The sequence below is a fragment of the Panthera pardus genome, unplaced genomic scaffold (assembly GCF_024362965.1).
Source record: "Panthera pardus isolate Hobbes unplaced genomic scaffold, ASM2436296v1 HiC_scaffold_15, whole genome shotgun sequence".
Classification (NCBI taxonomy): domain Eukaryota; kingdom Metazoa; phylum Chordata; class Mammalia; order Carnivora; family Felidae; genus Panthera; species Panthera pardus.
Genome location: NW_026526710.1, coordinates 74140876 through 74159108, shown reverse-complemented (window position 1 = coordinate 74159108; position 18233 = coordinate 74140876). Strand labels below are relative to the sequence as shown.

At 44.0% G+C, this 18233-nt stretch overlaps 2 long non-coding RNA genes across 2 annotated transcripts in view; both read left to right on the top strand.

Moving 5' to 3' along the window:
- The window catches only part of LOC109275646 (uncharacterized), a 30741-nt gene extending 27333 nt beyond the window's left edge, over nt 1-3408 (top strand). Inside the window, exon 4 of the long non-coding RNA XR_002084294.2 lies at nt 3268-3408. This is a non-coding gene — a long non-coding RNA (uncharacterized LOC109275646). The remainder of the gene's footprint in view (nt 1-3267) is intronic.
- A 7-nt stretch (nt 3409-3415) lies between these two features.
- Nucleotides 3416-18233, top strand: part of LOC128777093 (uncharacterized) — a 43304-nt gene continuing 28486 nt past the window's right edge. The window contains exon 1 of the long non-coding RNA XR_008422296.1: nt 3416-3535. This is a non-coding gene — a long non-coding RNA (uncharacterized LOC128777093). The remainder of the gene's footprint in view (nt 3536-18233) is intronic.

The following is an 18233-nucleotide window of genomic DNA, read 5'->3' as shown; positions in this document are numbered from 1 at the left end:
ACCTCAGCTGAAAATAAAGGTGTTAGGTTGGGCCATCTGTTTCTTTCTAAGTCTAGAATCTAGAGCCCATGCGAAATGAGAACAGGTACCATTTAAATGAAGAGTGGCTGGGCAGGTTAGAACAGAAGCACATGCAAACTTCAGTCATTATGAAATCTCTCCAAGGCCGATCTTGCTCTAAAAGCGGGAAAGGAGTTCATTTCTTCCTGGACTCTTCGTATTCTGCTTTGGCGCCTCTCCTGGGACCAGAGCTCGGAGTGTTCCATGCTTCAGTTACTAATTTCCCTCTCCACCCAAAGTGCTCAGACCTACCCAGCATGTCTCAGCTAAGTCCTGCCAGTTTTCTCTCCTAAATAACTCAAATCTGTCCCTGCCTTCCAGATCCCTAATCTTGCACCTGTCTCCCATCCTACTGCTCTGAGAGGACGTCCCATGTCTCCTCCATTCTAGTCTGTTCTCCACACCACAGTCACAGTTTGAAACACAAATCACATCTTGTCACACTGTCCCCCACCCCCCGCACTCCCACTCCACTGCCCCCAATGTAGTATCTTCTCATTTTTCTTAAGGCATAGTCAAAGCTCTTTATTGAGGTTTTGAAGGCCCTAAGGGGGCCTCACTCGTTTCTGCTACCTCATTATATCCATGTCGTCCTTACTCTGTATCCCAGCCACACTGGCTTCCTTCAGCCCTCAGACTTCCTGCTGTCATGTGCCACAGGGCCTTGACACATGTTGCCCGTTTTGATTTTTGCTGTTCTTGATCTCTCAACTAAAGCCTCATTTTCTCAGGGGATGTGTCTCTGACCTCCTTGGCCAGGTTGAACCCTCCTATAAACATGTCATCATGGTACGACGTGCCTTTAATTTTACCTCCTGCAGTTGCATTTTATTTATTTTTTATTTAAGCTTATTTATTTATTTATTTATTTATTTTAGTAATCTCTACCCCCAACATGGGGCTCAAACTCATGAACCTGAGATCAAGAGTCGAATGAGCCCCTGCAGTTGCATTTTACATTTATGTCCGCAACTGTGTGATTCAGGTCTGTCTTCCACATTAGACTGACTAGTTACGTGCTCCGTGAAATCAGTGTTTGCCCATAATTACATCCTGAGTGCTTCACATTGTGTCTGCTTGGGGGGGGGGGGGGCTCAATAAACATGAGGAAACCAGTCTCATTTCACAACATGAGTGGTTGATAGGACCTTAATCCCCTTAGAACAGTGGGTTTTGCCTGAGGTCCGTGCAGGATATCCACTTCCAATGAATGCTTACAAATGTTTGTGCAGGTGTATTTTTCTGAGGATAAGTGTTCCTGTCTTTTAACACATTCTCAGAGGGGCTATGCACTACTCCCCTTCCTCCCAGAAAAGTTAGTAACAGTGGTCCTGGGTTGTTTTGTTTTGTTTTGTTTTCCCAAAGGAATTCCTTGTTACCCAAATGAATTATAAATAACTAATATGTGACAAATCCACACAAGACAAGGCAAGGTCAAGGCCAAAGCCTGACCGATTGGACTGGTAGAGATACAATGAGATAGTCCTGGATGTAGATGGTTTATTAGTTACCTAGATAGTGAAAGGAAAATAACCAAAGTGCCAGCTCCCCATGGACATAATCCCACATGCAAAAGAGGATGACACCAAAATAAAATGTCCATAATGAGTCACCTTGTCGCTGAGGGCCAGCCTTAGATAGCAGCTTAGCAGGTGTTTGGTCTGCAGCTCGATTCTGAGGGGCGAGGAAAGAAGCCTCACAGCTCTTTGGAAGCTGGGAGGCTCAGAGAAACTGCTTCAAGACAAGGCGGGGAGGGGCAGGGGCCATAGAGCACCCCTCACAGGCGTCCTAAGGCGACTATAGGCTTTTGGCCAAGACTCAGGTGAACTGTCGGTGGAATCTCACCTGGGGACTACAGGCCTTTGGCCATGACTGGCCATGAAGGGAGAGTCTCACCTATGTGGCCCATGTGGATGCATGCGAGGTCCCCATTTCCTTACAATATGGCAGTCGAGAGTGAATACTTCTCTTCAGTGTGAGTGAGGATGATTTAGACCAGTCAAGCCATTGACCGTGTAGGCAGGTTATTCCTAATCAATGCCTCTCCCCTGAGATCAACTGCTCCAAGTGGCCTGCTTGTCATTCCTGTAAACAGAGTCTCTAAAAGTTCAAACGATTTATCTATCTTTCTGCCTCTTAATGGTTCTCATGGCAGTAGCAGTGGATCAGAGCTGTCTAGTTGTAGGAATAACAATTTTTTGGATCCAGGGCCGCTATTGTTTTGGAGGGGGACAGTGGGGATGCATCCTGTATTTCTAACAATTACTTTAAAATCGAACTTTTCACCAGTGGAGAACTGTTTGTATTTAAGAAATGGCCTCCACGCAGTAAAAGGAGCCAGGTTTTGCTAAAACTGGGGAGAATGCACCATGGGACACTTCCCAGGCCCAGGGATAAAAATCCTGCCCCACCCTCCTCCTGGGTTTGATAAGCTCGTGGGGTAATGTAAGGAGGCTTCTAGCCAAGGAGTAGAGACAGCTCAAGCTCCTCAGAGGAGATAAGGGGAATCCCAGGAGGCTGGGAGAAAATGCAGATTGAGTTCTCTTACAGTGAACTGACTTAGCCCCAGGTTATAAGCAGCCCACACTCTGATTTTAATAAGCTTCAGGGCTGGTACTTCTTCGTAATGAGCAGACTTTAAAGGAAATGAAACCACCTCATGAGTTTTAGTTCATTTGTTGTATAGAAGAAAGCACTCCGATTAGTGATCGGAATGGCGGTAGGTAATGTCTTGGAACCAACTGACGAGTTAAAAAAGGATTTGGGAATCAGAGTAGTTCTCTGGCCTACTTTCTAGCTGATAGAATTTCAGTCTCTCTCTTCACAGAATCTCAGTGTGTGGGCCCTTCTCTGCTTGAGAAAGAGGGTTCAAGACAATGCCGTCTCCAAGCAGTGTTGAGTAAGTTCCTCCTTTATGAGAGGGGGTATCTCATGCTTGAAGCCATTGAGATACTATCATTGAGACTACAGTCATGAGACTACAGTCATTGAGGCTACAGTCATTGAGACTGCTGTCATTGAGGATGTCACACTTGCAAGCCTTTTTGGCGCTTCACCATGAGAGAATGTTTAGGGGAACTCAGCAGCCATCCTCCAGTTGAAGTAAATATTTGTGTGTGTCCAAGCAAATGCCCCATGTCTTCCATGTTTAACCATATACAGCAGAGACAGTAAATGTCATGAGTCCTACATTTTCTTGGATCGTAGGTAAATGCAGAAAGGATTGGCTTATGGCGTTGAGGAGAGCCTGAAGCACAGAACCATTGAGGGTTTTGCTGAATGCAATGGAACCACCGTCTCTGGAACGCCAGGGGCCGGTCGCCATAGAAGCAGTCAACCTGAACCGTTGCAGGGGCCGGTCGCCATAGAAGCAGTCAACCTGAACCGTTGCAGGGTGTTTATCTTCAGGAATCTTGAGGCCCACCCCCAGGAGCCCTGGGCTTCCAGGAGGATCACTGCCCCTCTGACAACCATGGTGAGTGACACTCCTAAAATGCTGAAGGGGAAAAAATGGATAAAATGTATAAGAAACCACAGTATTTGCTGAAACTTAAGAAATGATGACATGAATTGGAAATACAAGTTCTTGGTTCTAAAATGCTTTCTCAGACATGAATTTGCTTAAATGACCTTGACTTTTGTTTTCTTTACCTGTGAGATGGGAATATATTTTGGTCCAATTTTCAAAGATGCCAAAAGGACTGATGCACTAAAATAATGCCAATCATGTTGTAAAAAAAAAAAAGCCAACCACATTTGCGGTTATAAAGAATAGTGTGCTTGACCCTGTGTAGCCTATGGGCGAATTAAAGTGGACGCAGAAAGCTATTCTATTTAGGTAGTTAAAAAATTAGTAGCATTTCCTTGATGTTTGGATTTTAGTTTAAACCTGGGCTTCACGAGAGAAAAGTCTCTCTGTATTCTCTGACTGAGAAGAGACATGAACCATTATTTGGAGAGAGAAATATGATTTTGAAACTCATGCCCAGTGCCCGCACTCTGAAGGCACACATCAGGCTTCAGAGAACACTGTCTGGTCTGCTGGGAGTGCAAATGCAGAGACTGTCTTTGCTAATGGTCTGTAGTAAGAGGGAAAAAGAAAACACAGGCGATTATATCCCTCAGGTCTCCGGGACATTGCAAAGGATCTTGCCAGTAGAAGGAAACCAATGGCAAAAACTCCTCTGCTCCCATTTAAAATGTCACCGCACCAGAGTGAAAATCTATAGTAGTGCTCATCCTCCACTATACCTTTGCAGATTCTAAGCTCGGCAAAGGACATCTTCAAATTTACCTCTTTCCTGCTTAAGCTTCCCAATGGCAATGCCTAATGGGCTGCCAGCATCCCCACACTGTTCTGTCTACATAGACTGAAACCCAATAACGGAAAACACAAATCAAATTGGAGAGCATGAGTCACCTCCCTGGCGGGGCGGGTGGGAGAGATGGGGCGAAGCGGTTAGCTCTCAGCACGCGGGGGGTAAGCGGGGAGAGGCTGAGGTCAGATGCTGGTCATGATTTGGCTCAAGGGTTTTGCATTCCTGTTACACTTCAGGCCTCATCACGCTCAGTGACTCATGAACCGGGCGCCCATTAGCACATGGATATTATGAAGAAGAAAGGAAAGCGAACTGAATAAAACAGACAACAGAATGGGTGGGGCTTGCCCTGGGGGGTGCGGCAGAGTCAGCGACAGTGAGCGGTCTGCAGCTGGGCCTGTACCGGGCGGGGGGCCTTCGTGTCCGAGTGGGAACGGTGAGGGAGACGAGGCCGCAAGGAGACGCAGACCACGTTGATCATCTGAGTGGCGGTGGCGCTGCTGTCTCCGGCTGGGTGAGCTTGGAGAGAAGTGTGCACCCTGCCTCTACGCCAGCATTTCTATGTAGTCCAGTAGGACAGTCGCTCTCCCGTAGGGGAAATAAGTGATGTTGGGCCACACTGGGCCACTTCAGAGAGGTGGGGGGGGGGGGGGCGGGGGGAGAATGGTGTCTGACACTTGCCCTTGTGGGTGGAGAGTGGTCTTCTTGGCTCCAACGTGAGAGCTCCTGTATGTTGACAGTAGGTTTTTTAAAACCTGCAGAAATTGAGGTGTAACTTCTACACAACGTCTTTGCCCTGCCTATAATTGTTGTATTAGACCGTTGAGTCCAGTACCACAAAATACCATGGATTGGGTGGCTTATAAAGAACGGAGATTTACGGCCGACACTTCTGGAGGCTTGGAAGTCTAAGATCAAGGCGCAAGTGTGGTTGTGTTCTGGTGGAGGCCCTCTTTTGGGTTCATAGCCAGAGCCGTCTCTCTGTATCCTTACATGGTGGAAGGGCTAGTGAGTTCTGTGGGGTCCCTTTTATAAGGGGACTGATCCCCTTTGTGAGGGCTCCACCCTCGGGACCTCATCCTATCCTAGCCACCTCCCGAAAGCCCCACCTCCTAACGCCATCGTACCTGGGGGTTAGGACTTCAACGTATGAATGGGGAGGGGGGCACATTCAGACCATAACATACAGTAAAGTCACATGCAGTAAAACTGGATGAATTTTTGCATATGCATATACCCCTGTGAACAACCACCATTTTTTTTTCACCTGGGTGCTCCAGGTCAGTAACGTCACTCGTGATTTCTACCATCAGAGATTCGTTCTGCTCTTCTGGCGCTTTATGTAAATGGAATCTTGGCAGGGATGCTCATTGTGTCTGCCTTTGTCCCTCCCCGTTATCTGAGATTCATCCCTGAGGGAGGTTCCGGTGGGCGGCCGACTGAAGGACGTGCGTCTGCCGCGCTTTGGTGCTTATTTCACGTTGACTGAGGTTGCTGCGATGTGTCAAGAGGGCAGATGCCGTGTGTAAATTCTTTCAGCTAAAATGTTCTGCATAAAAATAGCTGGCACACAGTCCGGCGTCGTGCCACAGCAACTAAACAAACACTGTTTATGGTGCATATATATATATTTTTTTACTCTGTGTGCTTCTCTGCTTCTTCTTGTGGGGTATACACATTTCCTCCAGCCTCGGGAAGGTGGCCTTTTGTTCACAAAGAGTCACAGAACTGCCATTGGCTAAATCACGGGGTGGTTAAGGCTGCGACTGAAACTTAGGAGACAGCGTTCAATGTCACCTTTGATGATCTAAAACGGCACCCGGGGAGGCGGGAGCTCCTCCGTAACAGCAGACAGAGGCTCCTTCTGGGATCGTGTGCTCACAGGGTCTTGATGCACCTGACTGATGTTATTAAACTTTAAGGACCCCTCTGAGAAGGATGTTTCGCTCTGAATAGCAGTGTTCCCGGGGACATTGTGACCTGGTGACCTCACACAATTGAATCTCTCTCGTTTTCTAGAGAATCTGAAGCTTCTCACCATGAAGCTGACCAAGAATAGCAGTGCGGTTTTCTCCTTTTCTGCTTTAGCACGTTCCAGGGGACCAGGGGCTGTGCTCCCTGAACGCAACTGGGACAGGAGCTTATGGAAATGGATTGAGATGAATAGACGCCCAGAGCCAAGTTCACAGATGCTGCACGTTGAGAAGTGCCATGTCCCTAAGCACCCTGCTCGGAGGGTCCCCTTAATTTGGCAACTGTAAAGTAAACATCTCTTCTTTCACATAGCCCTTGCCCTACAGGCCACGGCCCCACATAGATAACTAGCCCTCAGCTGAGGTGGCCACTCAAGCCCATGGCTTCGCTGCCTCTGGGCAGCCCCCCTATCCTGACGCGGGCAGCCCCCCTATCCTGACGCAGACAGCCACGGTGTCTCGTGAAAAAATGCCCCGAATGAGAGAGGAACGTTCACCTAGGGGAGTGCCGGGCTACTGAAGTGTGGTGGTGATCTTCTTCAGGTGTTGGTAAGCCAACAGATAAAAACATTTAGAAAGCAGAAATGAGAAACAGTTACATTGGAAAGAGGTGAAGGGAAGCAGACTTCAAAAAGACTGACCGCCTCCCCCCCACCAGGTAGAAAACCAAATAAAAGAGGAAAACCACAGGCTTACAAATTGGGCAAACTTATATTCTTTTCTCTATGGTGGGAAAAAAGTAACTTTTTCACACGCCTGTCATATCCTCATGCGTTGGCATCGTGAAAGTCAGGCACAGAGCTGCATCTTGTTTAGGGAGTTCAGGTTTGTTAGGAACTGCTCCAGTCTTTATTATCTCGTGGACCAGACATAGACAGAGTGGCACTATTATTTTTGCTTTATCTCAGGGTGAAAATTCTTTCTTTCTTTTTTTTTTTTTTTCTGTTTCCTGACCGTGGTATGTCATATCCTTGATCAGAATGGAGCAGAGAAAAATACCAGGTTTGCTCTGGAGTCCCTCCTTTGTTCGTTCAAGTTCCTGCCCCAAAGTGCAGATTTGACCGCCTATGACGCTTCATGATTTTCTGATTCAGTATCATTAATATGATGTTTTCTTTAATTCGATGACTTTATTTTCATAGGAGTAATGAATGTTTAATACACAAAGACCCTCTGTACATTAAAAGAACTAGAGCCACATGATATTAAAGTTTAAGAATTCCTTCTCTCTGGAGGCCTTATAAGGCCCCGAGCGGTATAAGTTTTATGTCTTAGAAGTATTTTTTTTAAAGATTTTTACTTTTAAGTAATGTCTACACCTAATGTGGGGCTCAAACTTACAACCCCAAGGTCAAGAGTTGCCTGCTGTACCCACTGAGCCAGCCAGATGCTCCTGTCTCAGAAATACTTTATTTTTCTTGTCAGTTTGTCCACTGAGATCAGGAACCAAGAACCATCAAATTCACTTCTACCAGGCTTTGCCCACAGTACCTTTAACTTCTGGATGTATGTGTTAGTCAGGGTTCTCCAGAGAAACAGAACTAACAGGAGATAGATAGATAGATAGATAGATAGATAGATAGATACAAACAAGCATACATACATACATACATACATACATATATAGATTTATTATAAGGAATTGGCTCACATGATAATGGATGCGGGAAGGCCCATAATCTGCTCTCCACAAACTGGAGACCCAGGAAAGCAGATGGTGCCTGATTCCCAAGGTCCGAGAACCAGGAGGTTCTGATGGTGTAAGTCCCAACGTGAGGGCAAAAGACTGGTGTCACAGCCCAAGCAGTCAGGCAGAGAGGGGGGATTTGTCCCTTCCTCTGTCTTTTTGTTCTATTCAGACCCTCATCGGGGATGAGACCAACCCACGTGGGGGAGAGCAATCTGCTTTACTCGGTAATCTCATCTGGAAACACCCTCCCATATGTATCCAGAAATGATGTTTACTGAATATCTGGGCACCTGTGACCCAGAGAAGTGACACATAAAATCATTCCTCACGGTGTATCTGGGTCTCTTCTTTTCTCTCCAAATCCCCTTGTTTGTCAATGTTCCTGGCCTGCCTTTGAGGCAGGGGCTCTGTGAGCCACAGAGCAGGCTGCAGAACAGGTTTGTGGGAGGACACTGAAAGCCTTGTTCCATATGTCCAGGGCACTCCTTGGGCTTATCCTACTTAATTAGATGAGATTTCTGGCATGATCGTAGTATAGATTTGATTCGATCTATCCAATTGTATCCCCAATGGAAAAAGAACACATCGTTATTAAACCTGTGTAAAAGACTACCATGGTTACAGAGAGAGAAGGAACTTAGTGAGGGCACTTTGAATAATATTTATTTAACCACTGTTGCTATTGCTTTTGTCTTCTTACTTTTACAGAATTGTCATTCTTAAGTTTTCCCTCATGATTTATTGACTTACTGCATTAAGCCCTCTCATACCCTTTCCTCCTCCCATCCTGAATCCTGAGGGTTCAGCGGGCACCAGTTGCCATTTGTAAAAGATTTGAGACCAGTTTGTAACCAGTGTAACCTGTTCATGAGGATCAGGGCTGAAGTAAGACTAAGGGAAAGAGTTTTTCCTCACGTGTACATGTAAAACGGAAGACCGGCCGCCGTTAAATCACCTCATTCTGTTCATTTAGTTCCAGGGAATTACGGTATGTTTTGTTGATCTCAGACTAAACAGATTATTTGCATGAAGTCCTTTGCTTTTGGAAGGGAATGTTCTGGCAGTCCTGATTCGGTCTCCTGACAGGCTCACAGAGAGTGGTGAAGGGGTCATCTTATAAAAGGGAGCCTGTGTCTGGGGGTCTCATCCTTCCTAGTTTCAACTGTCCCGAGGACCTGTTCAGGGCTTTCCTGAAGCTCGTTTGATATTTTTTTCAGAAGACTCCATTTCTGACCTGCTCTTGTAGCGGCAACTTTTAGGCGAGTGGAAGGGAAAAGCAGAAAACGCTCCGTGGATGGTAAGACCCTAAGGCGCTAGTTAATTTATGATGACCGTCAAATTTATTATGACCGTATGATATTTCAGAATGCAAAGAAACAGAACTCTATTGAGGTGCAGTAAACGTTCAGTTTAATGAGGATTTAGTTGATCCTTATGCTGAGGGTAAGAAAACATTACAAACAGTAAGGACATTGTCAAATATCTGGCGTCTTTAGTTTATCCCATAAAGTGTATTCTCTCATCAGTTGACAAGTATTTATGGAGAAAGTTGTTTGTATAACAAAGAACATTCATATAGAATATCAAGATGTCTCTTAAAAATTAACCTGTGTATCGTTTTTGTGCCCATATTTGTATGTGTACATAAGGATGTTTCTGACATAAATTGCATAATTACTGAAACATTTAGATTCATACCTTCTATTTATATATAATTAATACGGAGGGGTTTAGCTTTTTGACTTGCTGCTTATTCATATTGTGGACATCATAGTGTTGAGTGTATTAAAACTAGAGATTACCGGATTATTTCTTCTATCTCCCTCTTTTTTTTCAACATTTATTTTTTGAGAGAAAGAGGGAGAGTGCATGGGGGAGGGGCAGAGAAAGAGGGGGAGGGGCAGAGGGAGGGAGATCGAGGATCCAAAGCAGAAGCGGGTCTCTGTGCTCACAGCAGAGAGTCCATTGTGGGGCTTCAACTCACAAACCTGAGGTCGTGACCTGGGTCCAAGTCTCAGACGCTTAACTGACTGAGCCACCCAGGCGTCCCGGTACTGTCTCCTTCTTAAAAAAGGTGAGAGATCAACACTTTGTGGTACCCAGTGGACATCTGGGAAACTCCAAAGATAACATAAGTATCATAGAAATCTTTACAGTTTTGGAGTTCTGATTTGGGGTCTCAGATTTGGGGAAAGCAGTGTCAAAAACAGTTAAAGGAAACATGAAAAGAGCATTAGTCATAGACGCCCTGAGGACAAGACATGTTTTCAGGTAATATTTAAAGGAAGCACAGCAATACGTAAAAAGGATTATTTGACACTCTATTTCAAAACTAAAGACATTTTGTTAAAATAGATTTAAAAGTGTGGCAAAAACAACCAGTTTACAGAGCATTTTAGTAAGAGAGAGAACCGCTGATATCTGGGCACAGAATCCCTTGAACTCTTCTTGTTTTGCTTTCTTTGCTTTTGTTAGGAGCATTCTAGCTACCCGAGGATCAATTCACAATTTTAACAGAGAGAGAGAGAGAGCCAAATTCTTACTTTACTCTTTCTGATTACCTTCCATATAGCAGTTCGTGGTAAAGGAGGCACAAGCCTCTTTCCACCTTATGAATAAATCAATTATCACGGAGCCATTTTTGCAAACATTTTTAACATATTTCTTTGTTCCTTTCACATTCACTATATGCAGGCATATAAGCCCAGGCTCTTAAATTCTCTTTTCTTATTTTCTATATTTGCAACATAGCCTCAAATTGCCTTCTATTACCTTCTTTCATGTTCTGGCACAACCAGACAATTTTATTTAAAACAAAACAAATCGAATACATCCATCATCTTGCGTATATATCTCTCTGCAATCAAATGCATCTTTAAACTGATTCTTTTTTTTTTTTCAAAGACTTTCTTTTTAAGTAATCTCTACACCGCAGTGTGGAGCTCAAACTTAAACCGTGAGATCAAGAATCACGCGCTCTACCGACTAAGCCAGCCAGGCACCCATAAAAAGATTCTTAAACTAATCAATTTATACATCCATTTTAACCTGCTCAGTGATGCCAAGAGTATAGTGAAACTAGTATTTTCTGGTGTGCAACATATGTACTAATACCTTGATTTACTATCAGTTCAAAGTCTTAAAGTTAATTGGTGAGGATGTAAAATGGTGCAGCCACTGTGGAAAACAGCTTGATAGTTCCCAAGCAAGTTAAACATAGAATTACCATATGACCCAGCAATTCCATTCCTGGGTATACACACAAAAGAACTAAAAACAGGTATCGAAACAAATGCCTGTACATACATATTGACAGGAGTAATATTTACAATAGCCAAAATGTAGAAACAACACAGGTGTCCATCATGGAAAAGTGGATAAAGAAAGTGATATATACATACAACAGAATATTACCTGGCTGTAGAGATGAACACACTTTTGATAAGTGCTACGTCATGGATGAACCTCAAGACATTATGCTAAATGAAATAAGCCAGACACAAAAAGTCAAATATTGTATGACTTCATTTGTATGAAATACCCAGAACAATTAAATCCATAGATACAGAAAGCATATTGGTGGTTTCCAGGGGCTTAGGGACGGGGAGGAATCGGGAGTGACTTCTTAATGGGATGAAGTTTGCTTTTTGGGTGATGAAAACACCATCTCGTTTGAAATTAGGTAGAGGTTGGTGGTTGTCCGACGTTGTGAATGTACTAAATGCCCCGACTTCTATGCTTCAAAATGGTTAGTTTTATGTTACATGAATTTCACTTCACTTTTTTTTTTTAATTTTTTTTAACGTTTATTTATTTTTGAGACAGAGTGAGACAGAGCATGAACGGGGGAGGGTCAGAGAGAGAGGGAGACACAGAATCTGAAACAGGTTCCAGGGTCTGAGCGGTCAGCACAGAGCCCGACGCGGGGCTCGAACTCACGAACCTCGAAATCATGACCTGAGCCGAAGTCGGATGCTTAATCAACTGAGCCACCCAGGCGCCCCGTCACTTTACTTTAAAAAGTAGGGATTTCGGGGCACCTGGGTGGGTGAGTGGGTTAAGCATCCAAGTCTTGATTTTAGCTCGGGTCATGATCTGGCAGTTTCATGATTTCAAGCTCCGAATCAGGTTCCGTGCTGTCAGCTCAGAGCCTGCTTGGGATTCTCTCTCCCCTTCTCTCTCTTCCCCTGCCCCACTCACACATGCACTCTCTCTCAAAATAAATAAATAAAAACTTTAAAAAGTAGGGATTATACACACACACACACACGCACAATGTATGAAATATCTATAGTAGCTTTCAATTTTTATAAATAAGTTTTGTATAAACTAGAATATTGGTTTTGTATTGTGAAAAAATCAGGAAGAAATATAATTGCTTTGAATAAAAATTCTCACCCTGAATAAGACTATTTCTTAGACTTTTCCATAGATTTATACTTTATAAACACTTATATTTAGAGACTAAGTATTGAAAATTCTTCAAATTTTGTTGAAATCCCTTAGCATTTCTTTGCTTTTTATCTTGTAAACCATAACCAAGGCTATTAATTTATCTGAGAGTTAAACTTTTTCATTCCTCTTAGGTATAGATTCATCAAACGTTTGAAGTTTTTTCCTTAAAGAACCATCACATTGAAAACATTAAGGTGTGCCAGCGTGGCTCAGTTGGTTAAGCGTCTGACTTCGGCTCAGGTCATGATCTCACAGTTTGTGGGTTCGAGCTCAGAGCCTGGAACCTGCTTCCAATTCTGTGTCTCTGTCTCCCTCTGCTTTTCCCCTGCTCATGCACACTCACTCTCTTTCTCTCTCTGTCTCAAAAAAAAAGTCTGTTCGAAAACATCAAAATTTGATTTTCCTCAGTTCTGGAATTACTTTTAAATTTATTTTAAACCTTTAAAATTATTATTTTAAATTTCAAAGGGCATTTCTATACGCCAATCAAGACAAATGCTTTGATAAATACAAGTAACTTTACAATGTAATTTGGTAATTTTTTTCTCTCTTTGCTCTGACTAGTTTATCCACGGAATGTGCACAAAATGAAAGGTCTTTATTCACCAATTAACCTCCGCAAGTGTTTTGGGTGGGGAGGGTGGAGGAAAAGGAGATGAAACTTGGGACAGGAAGGGAGGGGGCAGCCGCAAATATAGAACATGCTAAACAAAATAATTACCTTCCTTTTGCGTGGAGAGAACAACTTTTTTTAACATACAAAAAGTACTAGTGGGGGCAGGTGCCTGGCTGGCTCAGTCAGTAGAGTGTGCCACTTTTTTTTTTTTTCAGTATTTATTTTAGAGAGAGAGAGAGAGAGAGAGAGAGAGAACAAGGGGGAGAGGGGAGAGAGGGAGGGAGACAGAGAATCCAAAGCAGGGTCCAGGCTCTGAGCTGTCAGCACAGAACCCCACGCAGGGCCCGAAGTCCTGAATTGTGAGATCATGACCCGAGCCAAAGTCAGATGCCTAATCAACTGAGCCACCCAGGTGCCCCAAGTATGCCACTTTTGATCTCAGGGCCGTGAGTTCAAGCCCCATGTTGGGTGTAGAGCTTATTTAAGAAAGAAAGAAAGAAAGAAAGAAAGAAAGAAAGAAAGAAAGAAAGAAAGAAAAGAAAAGAAAGAAGGAAAGAAAGGAAGAAAGAAAGAAGGAAGGAAGGAAGGAAGGAAAAAGAAAGAAAGAAAGAAAGAAAAAAAGAAAGGAAGAAAAAAAAAGAAAGTATTTAGTGGCTTCAGTTTTATAACCTCAGCTGGAGATAAAAAAAAAAAAAAAAAAAAAAGAACACAACAGCTCATAAGTGCAGACACTATATATCTCAAAAGGTTGTTTGCTTTTCCAGTTGGCACAGGAAAGTTTCTTGAATGATAGGATCTCACTGAAGGGGAAATTGCTGGCTAATGACTAGCCAGAAGCCTGCTCCCCCCAGAGAATGACAGGGAGAGGTAGATAGGCCTTTGTCCCCTTTGGGCCCCAGTCAACCTTCAGTTGGGGCCCAAGAAATCTGGCTCATTGCATTAGGTACATCCTCGCCCAGGCCCTGAGGACACTTCTTTCTATATCCAATCAGTCCGTAGTCTAAACTATTTCTACAGCACGTCTCTCCTCATTTTATAGGATTTTTGTATTCACATTTCAAAAGTAGAAGATATCCGCATCCCCAGGTCAAACAAACAAAAGACAGATAAAAAAGATAGGTAAACCCAGGCCTCTGTTATTTGCCACCTGACAGAGATCACCAGAAACCTAGATTGCCTCCCCTTCAGTCATCAATAGGGTATACATTCTTGCCCATGCTCAAACCACAACTGGGACCAGACTTGATCCAGAAACACAAATAGAAACAGCCAGAAAACCCCAGTTAGGAAGGAGACAAACCAAAAGGCGGTGACAGTAAAGCTCTCTTGCTGCATGAGATTCATTCTGCGAACCAAAAAAAGGCATGTGTTGGTTCACACAGCGCTTGAGATAACATGCGTTCTTAGGTAAGGTTTCGGCGGCTCTGGCAGGGGAGGCCCCTTCCTCAGGTAAATGTCACTGGAACCTCCAGAACTGCAAAAAGTCTCCGACACAAAAGCATTTGGAAAAGAAAACCATGCTTTTTCTTCATTTTCAAAATGCAAGGGTGTCAGACTTCGAAAGGATTGGTGTGCCAAATAAAAACCACGACAGGTGTTTGGTGGGAAAATGGCGCGAAGATTAACAAGATGATCAAACTTAGACAGTTGGTTTATGTGAATGTTATATTTATGTTTATCGTACTCATTTATACTCATTTTTGTTATTATCTGTTCATGAGGGGAAAAGAACAATGTTTTACATGATCATCATATTCACAACGTTTACGTTACGCCTATAAATGCCACTACTACAAAAGTCAAAGATAAAACTTCCCCTCTGCCCCCTTTTCTTTAAAGAAAATTAAGTTTTATAGGACATGTTCAAGTTTTTATCATCTTGGGGGCCGTAAGGGCAACAATCTTCCTTTTTCCTACATTGCGTCATGCGTTTAATTACGACGGAAACAGGACAAAGTGTCAGTTTCGTGGCTACGGCGATTTGCAGTGTTTCTCGGAGACTTTGGGAGTCTCCTCTCACACCTGTTATATGGGTGGTGTTGGATTTCCCGTGTTGAAATTCTAAGCTCTGGTACCTCAGGTGTAACTGTATTTAGAGATAGGACCTTTGAAGAGGTGATTAACTTAAAACGGGCATAAGGTGAGGCCCTAATCCAGTCCTTCTGGTGGAAATCGAGACACAGAGAAGCAGCAGGCGTGCACACGCAGAGTGACCACGTGAGGACTCGCTGGGGAGGCGGCGGTCTGCCAGCCACGGAGAGAGGCCTCAGAGGACACTAACCCTGCCCACGCCTTCATCCCAGACTTGTTGCCTCACAGCTGTGAGAAAGTTAAGTCTGTGTTGCTTAGGCCGCCAACCCTGTGCAACTTTGCTATGGGAGCCTGAGCTGACTCCTGTTAACTCCCTGCATGTCCCCTAAAGAACTAGCAAGTCCTGAAAATGAGGCCGGGTGACAGCCAGCTGTTGTGACTCACAGCTGGGCTTTTTAGGGCGGTGCGTCTCAATCCTGGCTGTGCACTAGAGACACCCAGGGAGTTTTTAAAAATAAAAATTCTCGGGCCTCACTTCCAGGGAACCTGATTCAATTCATTCTGGGGTAGGTCTGGAGGTGGGTGTGTGTTTTTAAGCTCCCCAGGTGATTCTAGGATGTAGCCAGTGAGAACCCACATCTATAGCCTTAAGTCCTTGCAAACAATATTTTAATCTACCTAAAGCTAGTCGACCTCAGCTTCTGAGTTGTGGCGTGTGCTTTTTAAGCTGCATCAACATATTTTCCAAATCCTGCTGGAGAAACAGGAAACCAAGCTTGTGTGTGTTCCAATTTGTAAACCTAAAGTAGGGCACCCTAAGGGCAGTAGACAGAGTCTAGTCCTAGGAGCTGGGAAAAAGAGTTTGGTTACACATATTTAAACTAGGAAGAAATCATTTCTTTTTAAGTTTATTTATTTATTTGGAGAGATGGAGCGTGCATGCGGGTGGGGGAGGGGCAGAGAGAGAGAGAGAGAGAGAGAGAGAGAGAATCCCACGCAGGCTCTGTGCTCTCAGCGCAGAGCCCGACTTGGGGTCGATCTCGAGAACCATGACATCATGATCTGAGCCGAAACCAAGTGTCACATCCTTAAGTGACTGAGCCACCCAGGCATGCCAGAAGAAATCATTTTTTAAAAACCCATGATCTAGGGGTGCATGAGTGGCTCAGTCAGTTGAGCATTCGACTTCGGCTCTCGTCATGGTCTCACGGTTGGTGAGTTCAAGCCCCACACGGGTCTCTCTGCAGAGCCCCTTCAGATCCTCTGTCCCCCTCCCCCACTCACACTCTCTTTCTCTCTGTCTCCGTCCCCCTCTGTCTGTCTCAAAAATAAATGAACATTTAAGCAAAATAAAAATGAAAATGCATCATCTACCAGTTCTTGGTCTTTGAAATTATACCTTTCTGTAGGACCTTAATATTTTCCCAAGAAGATCAGCATATTTTGATTATCCACCCTGAACCATGTGTAGAGTAACCCTGATGTCTTCAACCTGGAAGAGGGTACAGAGAGGAATGAGCCGTCCCAGGAAAGCTCCAGAATGTGTTCTCAGAGCGTGTTCAATGAGAAGAGTGACTGTAGGAAAAAGAAATCTTCAGTTAGCTAACTCTGGGAAGGACTACACCCTACGTCCTCTCCTGGTGATTCATAATGCACGTGAACATTTTAAGGGATTTAAGAAATCCTGCATTAATTAAATAAGTGGTTTCCAGACTTTAGGGACCAGCAATTACCCTCCCCCTGCCTTTTTTTTTTTTTCTTTCTTCGGGGCAACAGCCATTATCATCCTGCAAGTGGTCCTTGGAATACACTGACGGCAATATTAATTTACAGGATTTTATCCCCAGTTGTTTGGGAGGCGGAGATAAATCTCCACTTTATGTGGGAAACAAATGCTTCATGCTAAAGCATTTTGGAAGCTTCTAAGCCTGATTAGGGGGTGTTGTTGCCTGGGCTCAGGCAGGAGGTGCCTTTGTGTCACCCCTGGGTCATGGCACGTGTTCCGTGACACCGATGGATCCATGCCTGTCTCCACCACTAGACTGTCAGATACTGAGGGGTGTGACGTGTGCCTGGCATGTGGGAGGTAATAAATGTTTGTTGAATGCATGCATGAATAAATAGGTCACATTTCTGCGGCCGTGGGACACTTACACCAGTGCTACGCACCCCTTCACCACCCTGAATTCCTAAGTCCTGAAAATTAATATATCTGTTTTGACAGAGGTGTGGTTGAGGAAGAGTTATTCTTGTCTGGTAACCAGCCATGAACCCAGTCCCGCAGAGAATGGGAGGGAGAGGTAGATGGCCTTTGTCCCCTTTGGGCCCCAACCAGTCTTCAGTTGGGACCCAAGAAACGTGGCGCATTGCAAGTTAGGTACATCCTTGCCCAGGGCCCGATGATGCTACTTTCTATATCTAATCTTGTTGCCGGCCAGGAATATTTCTAAAACATGTCTCCCTTCATTCGATAGGATGTTTGTACTAACATTTCAGCAGCAGAACATTTTCAACGTATTACTGAAATTACTTTTATCTTCCACATTGTTTCAGTGACAAATGGTTTGCAAGATTATAAATCTCACGAAACAGTAATGTCAAGATGACAGCAATCTTATGCAAAATTCATAAGTATTGTCTGGAAGAAGTTAGCCAGCAGAGACGAGGACTTTAAACGTGATTTTTAGCGTTGTCATCACTGCAGGTGATTATTATTAAACCATCATCTTGATACACTTGAGACTTGCCCAAATAATTAATTGCCGTGAGTTTAACTAGTCACTATGCATTTATCGAGAGCCAAGCCCTGCACTAGAGGATAAAGTAATAGACAAAACAAATCCTGCCCCTGGCGAGTTTCCAATCTAGTTAACAAGACTAAATAGGAAGGGAAGCAACAAATGTATCCGAAAGCAACTTGCAGAAAAACACTAAGTGATTGAGGCTATCTGGTGTATTAGTGCTTAAGGTCCCTAGACCCAAGAATGGCAGGGTGGGATGGAGTTAATCCAGAAAGATGGAACAGACTTAAAGGATGAAGGGAGGAATGGTGGAATTTACAGGTGAGAGGAACAAACCTCTAAGAGGAA